The sequence below is a fragment of the Arachis stenosperma genome, chromosome 10, assembly GCF_014773155.1.
Source record: "Arachis stenosperma cultivar V10309 chromosome 10, arast.V10309.gnm1.PFL2, whole genome shotgun sequence".
NCBI lineage: Eukaryota > Viridiplantae > Streptophyta > Magnoliopsida > Fabales > Fabaceae > Arachis > Arachis stenosperma.
The window spans coordinates 113086146-113099847 of record NC_080386.1 but is presented as its reverse complement, the minus strand read 5'-3'; positions in this window follow the sequence as shown (position 1 = coordinate 113099847).

Sequence of the window (13702 nt, the reverse complement as noted above, 5' to 3'; positions counted from 1 at the left end):
GAGAATAATAACACTTTTAGAAGTATTATTTTTATAAAATGTCAAAATTAAATCATACAATCTACTATCCAACAAAAAAAACATATCCAAACAAAAATAATTATAAAATTTTTATTGGAGAATCTATAGTTAAAAGCTTTGATCTTTAAACTATTTTTAGTAATTTTTGAAGTTTATGTCATTCATATAAAAAAATTAAAAATTATTTAGCACAAAATCATTAAATTTGGAGTTTGAGAAATTTCATTTTTCTAAACTTGTCAAAATATGCTTGTAAATGATCTTTAATTAGATTTATTTTTTTAAATATGTAATTTTATATTTTGTCAAATTAGCACAAATTTTAAAAGGTAAAATATCAATTTTTTCATTCCAAATTCATTTTCCAAAAATTAAATATTTTAAAAACCAAAGTTATCATATGCTCTTTCTCTTTTGCACGTATGCGGATACTTCTTTTTCTTCACGTTTCTTTTTCAACGTCATTGTCGTCATCGCTGCCACCACTATTTTGTCGCTGTCGTTTCCACTACCACGGTCTTGTTGTTATTGTTATTTAATTTCTTCTCCTCCTTCTTTTTTCTCCTTTATTATCATTATCATCATCCACCTCTTCATCTTCATCTTATTCTTCTCTTATATATGTTTAGAAAATTAGAGCACATAAATTTTGATGTCCAACACAAAAATTTTGAAGGATCATATATCCAAAATATTGGCATCTAACCAACAAAATATGCACATCACATAAATTTTTGTGTACAGTACATAAATTTTAGTGCATATATGATATAGAAATTTTAGTACATAGCACAAAATTTTTAAGGGACCATTTGCCCAGAACACTAACTCACCCAATCAACAAAATATATTCACAGCAAAAAATTATGTGCTATGTGAAAAAATTTTTGTGCTATGTGCAAAACTTTTTTCACATAGCAAAAATTTATTGATATAACACAAAAATTTTTGTGTTCTCCAACAAAAACTTATGTGCTAGTGATGCATGCGCTTGTTATTTTTGTTGTGCTTATGTTTATGTCTACTTAGTTAGACTTGATTACAAAAATGCTTATATGTGTCGCATCACCATTTATCCAATTGACATTAGTGTTTATTAAGCTTAACTATTATCATGCCGTGCAAATAACATTTTGTATGTTGTGATTGGTAAGATGTTCTATTTCAGCCATTAGTCAACAGAGAGATATCATATCACTTGACTCCAATAAACAAATTCAAATTCAATTTTTTATGTAATTAGATGTTTATACTTGTTGACAACAAAGTTTTTGGAAAAATAATGACGAAGGTGAAACAATGGGTAGTAAATCAAACAAATTGCTAATGATGAGAACATGATTCTGTGTCCGAAAAGAAATTGACAAGGATTTGGATAAGTGTTAAGACAGACACTTCTTCATCATCGTCAGTTCATCACTATCCTCAAGTTTTATTGCACTTTAATTTCTTAACAATTACTAATAATATATGTGTTCTATATATAGCTATACATAAAATATACACAAAAAGAAAAACACAGTCAGTGAATGATCTCTTAGAGTTTCTATCGAAGAAATCAATCTCGTAGAACATAGCACGAAGAAAGTTACAAATCGAGGAGATGTTGATTTCAAATTTTCAGGAGATAGCATGGAGATTGTGGAAAAACAACAGGAAACTCCAAAGGTGTCCTACAAGGAATCCTTGTTGACAACTTTAGAAAAAGGCATGGAGATAATTGATAATCTCTTGTATGACATTGAGGAAGATGCACCTAACCTTAAGGATCGTTGGTATAAAGAAGAGGAGGAAGGCAATATGAAGGAGGAGCCCTTTGAAACGTGCCTAATAATTCAAGTCACGAAAGAAGAATTTGATGAATAGTACAAGCTCTGGTACACTACTCTTATTGTCAAAGTTCTTGGAAAGCAAGTAGGCTTGAGGTTCATGGAACAACGACTGAATAGAGACTGGGTTAAGAAAGGTAAGATCAATGTTATTGATATAGATCGTGACTATTTCTTTGTTCACTTTTCAGATGAAGATTACTACTTCCATGCATTAACTGGTTGGCGTTGAATGATCACTGGTTACTATCTTATATGTGCAACAATGGAGACCATTCGTTTTGTCATCGATGAAGTTTATGAAGAAGATTGTAGCGTGGGTTTTGATTCCTAATTTACCTATCGAGCTATACAATCATCGCTTCCTATGGCGAGTAGGCTCGGCTATTGGAACTCTATTAAAGATTGATCGTGCTACTTTTATTCACTTTCGGAGTCATTTTTCAAGGACCTATGTGGAGATTAATTTGACCAAAAAGCTTCTTCCAAGGATTTTGATTTTCGGGACTGTTTTGAATATTTAGTATGAAGGGCTTCATCTCATCTATTTCAATTGTGGCAAGTATGGGCACAGATTGGACTCGGGTATGAAGCCGTTAGAGACTAGGGATAATCCCTAAGGAGGTCCAGTCGCTGAAGCAGAAGGAAGGAGAAAGGAGGATCTGAATCCCGAGGTTGTTGCCAATCCTAGCGAGATTCAAGGGAATCAATCCCAACTTTCCATTAAGAAATACAATCAGAAAGCCCCAAAATTTGGATCGTGGATGATGGTAAGACAACCAATGTAGAGGAAATATGAGAAAAAAATGCATTACATGAAAGGACCCCTTATTGAAGAGAAGGATATTTCTGTTTTAAAAAATAAAAGATTCTATATAAAATAACAATAATAGCAAAGGATCCAGGTTCGATATTCTGGCAGAGAAAATTATGGAGGATACGAATGTGCAGAAAAATCATATAGAGAGCTCTTCGAAGAAATCCATGGAGATTGGACCGGTTATAGCAAAATATAAAGCCCAAAAAAAATAATAGGCCAAGCATCAGCCCAAAGTTGAATGCTCAAAACCTAAGATTGAATGCCAAGCATCAGCCCAAACACTCACCAAGTGGACTCCAAAGTGGGTTTTAGCACTTCTTAACTTATTTTATTTTCTTTTTGTAATTTTAATTAAAAACAATATCTTTTAGGTTTAATCTTAGAGTTTTTATTATAAATAAGGGACTTTCCTTCCTCCGGAGGATCATGCCTCCCACCACTAGGGGAGAAGCACAGACACATTACATTATGCCTAAATTTTCTTTGTATATTATAAGCAACTAAACCTCCTAGGTTAAGGTTAGGAGCTTTGCTGCTTCCTATGGATTAATATTATTACTTTTCTACTTTAATATATGTTTGATTCTATTCTATGATGTATTGTCATTCTTCATTTAATGAATCTGGGGTGGAACAAGAGTATGACCCCTTATTCTACATGAGCTCTTGCGAGTCCTGACCCGAATAGTATTGAGCTAAAGCTTGAGAATATATCACAGGTTCCAACAAGTTATCTAGGCTAATTGGGATATGTGACATGAAATCTTGTTAGTCATGGGTAATTGAGTTCCCTGTGGTGTTAAGGCTAGAATACTGAGCATCATTCTCCGATCCGGAAGATCCGACCTTGTCTATGGCATTTTGAGTAGGATCAACAGAGATTGAATTGTGTGAGCTTCACACTCGTCTAGATTGAATGATCAGCGTCCTGGTTATTTGGTTTGGACCATGGAGATTAATGACCACGACCCATGGCTTAATCACTTACAGCCTTGCCATTGAATGAATCACTCATCGTTAAAGTAGTCAGTAAAAAGTAACAATCTGGAAGAATAAGCATCGCCGAAGCCTTAACTGATTCCTTACTATCGTTTCTACATCATTTCTTTATTGCTTTTGTTATTGTTCTGTTTTTGTGCCTACAACAACAACAAAAAACTTTCTATTTGCCTGATTAAGATCTGCAAGATAACCAAGAGTGCTCAATCCGACAATCCTCATGGGATCGACCCTCACTCACCTGAGGTATTACTTGGATGTTTCGGTGCACTTGTCGGTTCAGTTGTGCGAGTTTCGTTTTCGCGCACCAATAAGCCATCTCTGAACTATCTATTGCTTCTTGTTGTTTTTCTTTATCCGCGATATAAATTGAAATATATTCAATTTACTTTGTTGGAGATGTGTGGTCAAGGTGAGAAGTCTTCAAGAATCTTTAGAAAATTGAAGGATGTCATTGCTAAATTATTTGAGGAATATAGCATATGGAATCCACAACCCCCTGAAGACCCTCAAGATGCTAGTATTTCTTCGAGTACTACACCCAATCCCAGCTTAGAGATGAGTGAGAATTATAGTATTATGATTGAAAATCCTATGACTAAATGGATGCAAATTCAGAGGATAAAACTAAGTGAGCTGAAGAAAAATGAAATGGATAAGTATTTGGAAGAAGAAGTGGCAGAAGATTTTAATAGATTTGATATATTAAGGTGGTGGAGAGGAAAGACTTTGAGATATCGTGTTCTCTCATGCATGACTAGAGATATATTAGCCATTCCTATATCTATTATGACATCTGAGTTGGTTTTTAGCAGGGAGGTTGTGTTATTGACCCTTATCACAGTTGTTTGAGTCTCACCACTATAGAGGCTTTAATTTGCACTCAAAATTGGTTGAAGCCTCTTAAAGTTTTGGTTGAGCTTGATGAAGGAGATGCAGGCGTTAATTCAAGTATATAATGAATTCGTTCATTTATTTTTTATCATTCGTTCTTTGTCTTTCATTTTAAACTATTGACATGCAATGGCATGTCTTGTTATCGTTGATTTGAACAGAATTTTCTGGAGTTACTAGTGTTAGAGATCCTGAAGTTCAAAGTGGAACGCAACCTCATCATCCATCTTAGGTATTCACAAGTGCTTGTACTGCTATATAGTAATTTACATTTCTTCTTTCAAGTCACTAATTACTTGCTTTTTTAGATATATAATGAATAGTTGCTGATAAAGCGTCAATTTAAAAAGAGATATGTCAAATTGGAGCTTGTTGTTTTAGTCTGCTCATTTAGTGTGTTGTTTTAGTGTGGTATTTTATGAATTTTAGTGGAACATTAAAAATCATCTTTAGTTATTTTTAATTTTTCATGTTGCAATTCAACTTATAGTTATTCTTAGATTTTATGTTATTATTTTCCTTTTGTTATTCAAGAGAACTTTGATTGATAATATTTTAGGAGTAAATAGGTTTAAAACGGTAAAAAATTGGTTTTATTGATAATTTTTTTTATAAAAACAGGTCTTTTAAACATTTTCCGCTGATCAGATATATCCAGTATCCGATTGGATCCGGCGCAAAAAAAAATGAAGATATCATATTTGATCCGATCCGATGGGTAGAGCGCAGATTGAAAAGAATTTTTGGCCATATCTGATTTGATCCGATTTGTCTGCATCCCTAATTAAAGCTCCCGGTATTTGTTTTAAATTTGTGATATTTTCACTAAACTTTGATAGTGTTAGTTGCTAGTTTAGGACTATATCTACGATGCATTCTGTAACATCTTACCACACAGAGCTTTATGCTTAAGCTGTAAAATAGAGGTAGTGTGGTATTATGACCTCTAAGATAAGATATATACATATAATAGCGGAAATGATATAATATACGAGGAGCCTTGAAAAATAGGTAAAACAAAATCACAAAAATAAAAGTGCAACGCTTAGAAAACGAGATTACTTGCATGCGAAGAAAACTAAGGTTCATAAGTATAAATAAACAGAAAGTTGGAATAGAGGGAAAAAAGTACAAAATAATAAGCTCCTAACTCAGCCTGCGAAGCTAAGGCTGACCGGAGAATATTTATACACATATATACATATCCCAAAACCCAGAATATATAGATGAACCCTAGCTCTCCATAAACCTCTAAGAGGACCAAAATAAACAAATTATTCGGAGAGAAAGTTAAGTACATATATGCATAATTATACATCAAAATGAAACCCAAAAACCACTCTGCTTCAGAAGTACAAACACCTAGCGAGGTGCCTCTCGACCTGCATCTGAAAAACAACAACATAGTATAGAATGAGAACCGGGGGTTCTCAGCATGGTAAAGGTGCCACGCACATAAGATATAAGGCCCTGGGAATGCCGGACTCAATTCTAGAACGCCGACACTCAGATTATAAAGCTTAAAGAAACTAAGACAGAAAACATAATTCAAGGTGGTTCTCTAAGGCTTTCTAAACTTAACCATATCCGTAAATCTAACAAAAACTTAACTATAACCCTAAATATCTCTGCCTTTCCTCCGTTCCTCCATCGTCGGTGAAGTTACAAAGACAAACAAACAGACAATGCCAAACACAGGTAGAATACAAGTAATACAGATAGCAAATACAACAAATAGCATATTATAATCACTTAGGCGATCCCAATTAATGCAAAATCAAACAAAGCACACATATGAATATGATGAATGTCTATCCTACTGGCCGTGAGTTCATGTGTCGGTTATTTTGCCAGAACCCGACACATCTGGTAGCTAATTCAGACATTGATCTCTAGGTTGCACATCTCCAGGAGGATCATAAATAAAGGAGAGTGCCTTTCCACCTTCTCCTGGAGGTTTCACAAAGGAGAGTGCCTTTCCACATCAAAGAAGTGTGCCTTTCCACGTTGCAACCAGAGAAGAATGTGGGGGAAACAATACGAAGGAGAGTGCCTTTCCACCTTCCCCACATCCCCATCACGACAAGAGAAGGAACTTCCGTCCTCAACTTGCCATCCGAACACATTTTCAAGTTAACACACAAGCGGAATCGCACCCAGACCTTGCCATCTCGACTATTTCGGCCACACACACATCTCGACCATTGTAGCCACACAGAGTTATCCCTCAATCTCATCGTTAACATCTCAATTCAGTTACCCTAGACCTTCCTTCACCTCTAAGTAACATTCCTTTCCATAGCTTAATCTCATCACTACACTTAAAACTCATCTTTAGGGGCTAAAAGAATAAAAATAGAGGTTTAGAGGTTTAAAATCATGTTTAAAACACAAAAATCTCATTTGCTGAAAACAGGGGTCACGCGTACGCATGGGCGGCGCATACGCGTGTGAGTGCATTTCTGAAAGGTCATGCGTACGTGTGGGCCATGCGTACCCGTGGGAGTACAACTTTCTATGCTCACGTACGCAAGCACCCTACTCGCGTACCCAACTCGAAAGAGTTGGTCGCATCACGTGCAGGTGGTCGCGTACGCGAGTTATGCAGAACAGCAAAAATACTGAATGCTGCAGAATTTTCAACTTTGCACTCCAAACTTCCGACGCGCATAACTTTTTTGTTTTAAAATATTTTTCATCTGTTCTTCGAATGGCGTAAACTTCACTGACCCAATTTTCATTTGAAATAAGTTTGAAATAATTTGAGGTTTTGAAAACCACATTATGGCTTACTGAAGTTCGGCTAAAAATCAGTTTTTCACAAACACCTCAAACCTCAATTTTCATAAAAAAACAAACTCAATTTCCACTTCCTTTACACATATCTAACACAATAATATACCAATTTAAATGCCAAAACCTTCATTTCTTTAAAACTCAACTTGAATCCAACTTATCATACCTATAAGGCTATAACCATCGACACATAATATCTTTATCAATACCACATCAATTTTCACATCTTACCATTCCTCAATTCAACAATATCATGCATCAGCCTCTCAAATACATCAACAAGATTCTCATTTTACGTATTCAACATATATGCATACACATATCATCATCAAATCATCATTCATCATTCATCCAACAAACACCAAATCCATATCACAATCGCTATCAAAGTTACTAAGCATTAAACATATTTATACGTTCCAACCTATCCTATGGTCATCTTGCCTAAGTTTTCACAGAACATTATATATTAAATACATGAAACCTAAATCATACCTTGGCCAATTTTCACGTGTTTCTCGAGACACCACCAAGGCACCAAACACAGTCCTAAAAGATCCAAAGTCACCAAAGCACAAGTACCCAACCTCCACCAAGTTCCAAAGCTCACAATTCAAGCTCGAACATATACATATCACTACAGCAGAGACGAAGCATCATGGCGAAGAATTGGGGGCATCACACAGAGCCGTCGCAAAACAAGCTTCTAAAGCGCGGACTCATTTGCATACCACAAATCAGCGGCAATTGGCAAAACGCCACCAGGTGAGGAAGAAGAAATAAAGTCTTATCCCTTCAAGATGATAATGGTAATTGGATCTAAGATAAATCTTGTTTAGAAAATATCGCTACTAATTTTTATACTAAGTTATATCATGATGATACTTTTGAAGTTAACTACATTCTTGACATTGCCTTCCCTCCTTTTAACTCTAGTTCGGTTACTATGTTAGATGCACCCTTTACGGCGAGAGAGATCAAAGATTCTATTTTCAGCATGGGAGGGTTGAAAGCTTTGGGGATTGATGGCCTCTAAGCCATCTTTTACCATAAAAAATAAGACTTTATTGGCCCTGATTTTGGCAAGCTGCTATTCAGTATTTTTGAAAATCCTTTGAAAGTAGCAGCAATTAATGAGATGTTGATCACCTTGATTCCCAAAATTGAAATAGCAACCAATCTCAAATAGATGTACCTGACAAGTCTGTGCAACGTTTGCTATAAGACTGTGACTAAAATTCTATCTAGGCGATTAAAGAAGGTTATGGAGCATCTGGTCTCTCCTACTTAAATAAAGTTTTGTACTTGAAAGATAGAGTTATGATAATATCATCATTGAAGAAGAAGTGGTACATTCTATGAGGAACAAAAAAGGTTAAAAAGATTGGGTGGCTATAAAGATTGATCTAGAGAAAGCATATGATAAACTCAAATGGAGTTTCATTAAGGACACTCTTATGGATATTGGTTTTCCTCGGCACTTCATAGACTTGGTTTGTGCTTACATCACTACTACAAGGATGAGACTTCTTCGGAATGGCGAGGCTCTTGAGAGTTTCTCCCCTCTAGAGATATTTGCCATGGAGATCTGATATCCCTTATATCTTTGTTCTTTCTAAGGAGAGATTATCTCAGTTAATTAGCATAGTAGTTGGTCATGGGGTTTGGAAACTAATTCGGCTGAGGAGAGATAGTCCTAACCTTTCCCATCTTTGCTTTACAGATGACCTTATTCTCTTTGGAAAAACTAATATGCAGCAAGCAAACATCATCAATCAGGTTCTTGAAGATTTCTGTAACAATTCAGGCCAAAAAGACAATAATGAAAAAACTTATATCTTTTTCTCTCACAATGCGTGTAACAATATTAGAAAAGACATCAATGAAACTTTTCAATTCACCAGAATAGATGAATTAGGAAAGTACCTTGGAGTTTCTCTCCTTCATACCAAAACATCCAGAGACGACTTCAATAGGATTATCAACAATCTCAATCAAAGGCTTAGTAGCTGGAAAGCTTCTACTTTGTCCGTAGCTGGAAGAACCACCCTGGAGAAAGACGGATAACAAAGACTTATAATGAAATTGATCATAAATGTAGGAACCTTTTTCTGGAGAAAGATGGATAACAAAGAAGTTGCATATTCTCAACTGGAGAAAAAATAGCAAACCCAAAAACTCTGGAGGGTTGGGTATGGTTATGCCAAAAACCTTAACCATGCCTTTATGATGAAGGCTGGGTAGGATCTTATTGAAAGATTCGATGCCCTTTGGAGTAAAATCCTCTACTTTAAGTATAAGTGTGGTAGTGATATTATGCTGAGAGTGAAAAGAAAAAGTTGTGACTCCAATTTGTGAATGGGTATTTGCAAAGCGTGGGGTGATGTGGAATGTAACACAATATGGCACATTAGAGATGGATCTAGAATTAAATTCTGGAAACATAGATGGCTACCTACCATGGATAGCTTGTCAGACCACACAAGTCAGGTATTGACTACTTTAGGCTTAGATGCTTCTCTAATAAATTTTTTGAATGATTCAGATGATTGGGATAGAGAGAAGCTGAAAGACTCTCTACCGTTGGACATAGTCCACAAAATTATGGCCATGTCTCCTCCCTCACCTTGGAAGAATGTTGATCATGTAGCATGTGCTCGCACCTTGGAAGGAGCATTCAATCTTCAAACAATGTACTAGAGCCTGCTTGATGACCTAGGGATGCTAGATCAAACCTTCAAGTTGATCTAGAATTGGAATGGACCTGAACGAGTTTGCACCTTCCTCTGGCTGGTGGTCTAGGAAACAATACTCACCAATCTAGAACGAAGACAAAGACATATGACGAATTCCTTAATTAAGATATAATCGCGATGAGAAAAATGTTCTACATATTTTTTGAGACTACTATGTTGCTAAGGGAACTTAGCAGTTGTTGAACCCTCACATCTATAAGGACGACTTCTTGACCTCTAGTACGAAAGAGTGAATTCTTAGTAATCTATCCAAAGACCAAAAGTGGACATGTTTATTTGGGATTACAACTTCTTTTTTTGTAGTACTTCCAGAACAAGTAGATTTTTTAAGGCAATGTCAATGCACCGAGGACTATGTATGAATCCATTCAAGCTTACTGGGCGGAGATTGATAGGATTTAGACGAACAAGCTCTACCCCAAGAAAGGGCCTGATCCGACTGATGTTTAATCCAATGGCTTCCCCCACCAGAAGCAGTGATAAAATGAATGTGGATGGGTCTTTCTTTAGTCATAACAATAATTCTGCCTGTGGAGGAATGTTCTAAGATCACTTAGACAGAGTTGTTAAAGCCTTCGCATGTAATTTGGGGAGTTGTTCTATTATGCAAGCAGAACCATGGGCAATTATCAAAAGGATGAAGCTAGCTATAATTAGTGGTTTTCATCATATTTTGGTTGAATCAAATTATTTAATGGAATTGAAATTTGTGAGGGAAAGGTGCCCCAACTTCCATCCTTGTAACTCCCTTGTTAAAGATATTGGATCCTTGTGAGTCGTGTTTAACATATCACCTGGAGACATAATCTACTTGAAGCCAATTCAATGGCTAACATTCTTACTAAAAAAGGCCAGTAGCTATCTTATGGCATTCATATTTTTGACAGCCCCCACTCCTAACATTCAATCAGCGCTGCATTTGGATGGATTAGAGAGTTTTAGACTAGGAGGGTTTGGCTAGTTTTGTTTTTCTTGTGTTTGTTAGGTGCTTCGATACTTTTGTTTGCTTTGTTTCTTTCGTTCTTTGGGGTCCTTCTCATAAAAAAATAAAAATATATAAAATATACACAAATATAATGAGCAACAAGGTGCATCCATGATAATAGAAACTCTGAAGAAGTAATACAAAAAATACAATTGGACTAGTAAGAGAACAAAAAGAAGCTAATCTTTTAAAAGCAGATAGAGCAAAAAAAGATGAATCTTATTTTAGGAACTTTACTCCTGCCTATGTTTTAAGACATTATAAAAAAAATCTGGCATAAGCTAGGATGACAAAAAGAAAGAAGATAAGTAAAAAATTCAGTGATAAAAGAGTGACTAAAGTGGGGGAAATAATTTCAAAAAAGAAAGAAAGCAAAACTAAGAAAAGAAAAATAGGATAACTCACAAAAAGTAGGAGGGTAAACACGCATTTATTAAGAAGAAAAATCATAAGAAAGAAACAATAGAAAAGTACCAAACAAAGAAGAAAAGAAGCATGCAAGATTCAGAGAAAGGAGGAAAAGAATGACCCTAGAACAAGTGATGAAATCGATATAGATGACTCAGAGGAGAAAGCAAGAAGAACTTAGAAACTGGGTTCCCAACCCAGTTACAATGTAGTTATGAAGTTGTGGTGGAACATTACGCAACGAAGGACGGAAAGAAAATATTAACATAGATGATAGTACAATTAAGAAAAGAACTAGAAAAAGGAGGAGAGTGGTGCAACACTAGAGCTAGATTCTTTTTATAACGAGGAGTGCCTGTAGGACATCTTGTGAGGAGATACTAATAGTGTTTTGGTATTTTGACATGATGTTTTGGTATTTTTTTTGTTGGATTTTGGACTTTGATCTCTTATTTTAATTGAGTAGGAGGTGTGGTTTTTATTTAATTTTCGTGTGTTAGGGTGTTTTAGCGTGTCTTTTATAAAGATAGGATTTGTTATTTTTTTATTAGTTGGCTTAACTTATCTAGTTTTATTGAGCTCTTATACTTTACTTTTCGTTAATGGTCGACAACCTACCTAAAGATCGGACAAAAAATATAATGATCAACAAAGCATTAATTAAACAATGGCTTGCAATGGTACAATGGCATGTAATAATGTGTATGATATAAAGACCATTAACAATAAGTTCATTAGAGATAATGGATTCTAATTATGGATTTAAATGATAATGGCTTCATCACATCATTGTAAAAATAATGTATACGAATAATTATAAAATAAATTAATGGTTGAACCGGCCATTTAGTATAATAGTGAATTTTATCAACCACAATATTTAGTATTTTTAGAAAGTGAGTTATGTGGTGGCATGAGGTTTAATGGCTAAAGGTGGCCAAAATTTGACTAACTAATATCGTGATAACACATAACAAGAAAAATCTCTCCATTGAGTGCATCAATGTTGCATCACTAGTTAAAGCGCAATAACTAAAAGTAGATTATCGCAAGGATATTTTCGAGATTTTTACAGCCAAATTTTTTTTTCTGTTACTTGGAACTTAGTCTGGATGAACCAAAAACATGAAATGAAAAAAAAATGGTTGGATATCCCAAAAAATGAAAAATGAATGAATATAATTTTTGAAAATACTTTATTTAATAGATACTGATACAAGATTATATAAAATTAATGAAATTTCATTCATTATTTTAAAAAAAACATAAATATTTTTCGTTTCAGAAAGAATTATTTGTAGGAAGTCTGCAAAATGCAAATATTTCCTCCTAGTATATCTTTGTTTAGGAATAGATTTGTCTAAAACCCATATCATTTGTGTTATTTTGTTCTGGTTTGTATTTCCCATATTTAGAATTTTGTGAGTGATGTACTATCGAAAAAAATATTTATATTTTTTTAATGAGTAATTTGGTCTCTTCATTTATTATAAGATTAAAAATTACATTTAAATACGAGATTTAAAGGTATTAAATTTAAAGGGTTTTTTTTTCAATGAATAAAAAACTTGAATGTGTAATGCAATTCATTCTTCATTTTCATTTTACTTGATTTGGTAATTCTTCTAAGAGTAATGTATCATTTTTGTCCTCAACGTTTTCATCCTATTTAGGTTTCTAACGCTTCAAAATCGTCTCAATATTGTCCTACCATTAACTCTGTTAACAGATCAATAAATCACTAATGATAGAAAAATATTGAAAAACTTTTGAAACATTAAAAACTTAAATAAGACGATTTAAATGTTAGGTACAACTTTATAACTTATTGATGTATTAAATAGAAATAATTTTTATAGAAAACTATATTTTTTTAGAAATATTTTATTATGTAAAAATTAAAATATTAGATATGTTAACAAATTTTAAACTAGACCATATTCTATAACAAGCCAAATTTATTACTCGAAAAATAATCAATAACAATAATGCCTTCTCAAATGTAATAGTCCCAATGGTATAGGAAATCAGAAAGCTTCCGGGGTCTGGCATCTTCTTGGGTAGCCTCTTCTGAACCAATGCACTGCACTCCTTGATCAACACTACAGTTTTATCTCCCTCCAAGGCCTTCTTTTCACAGAGTGCGCTTTTCAAATAGGCCATAAAGGGAGGCATCTTCTCCAACACCTCAACA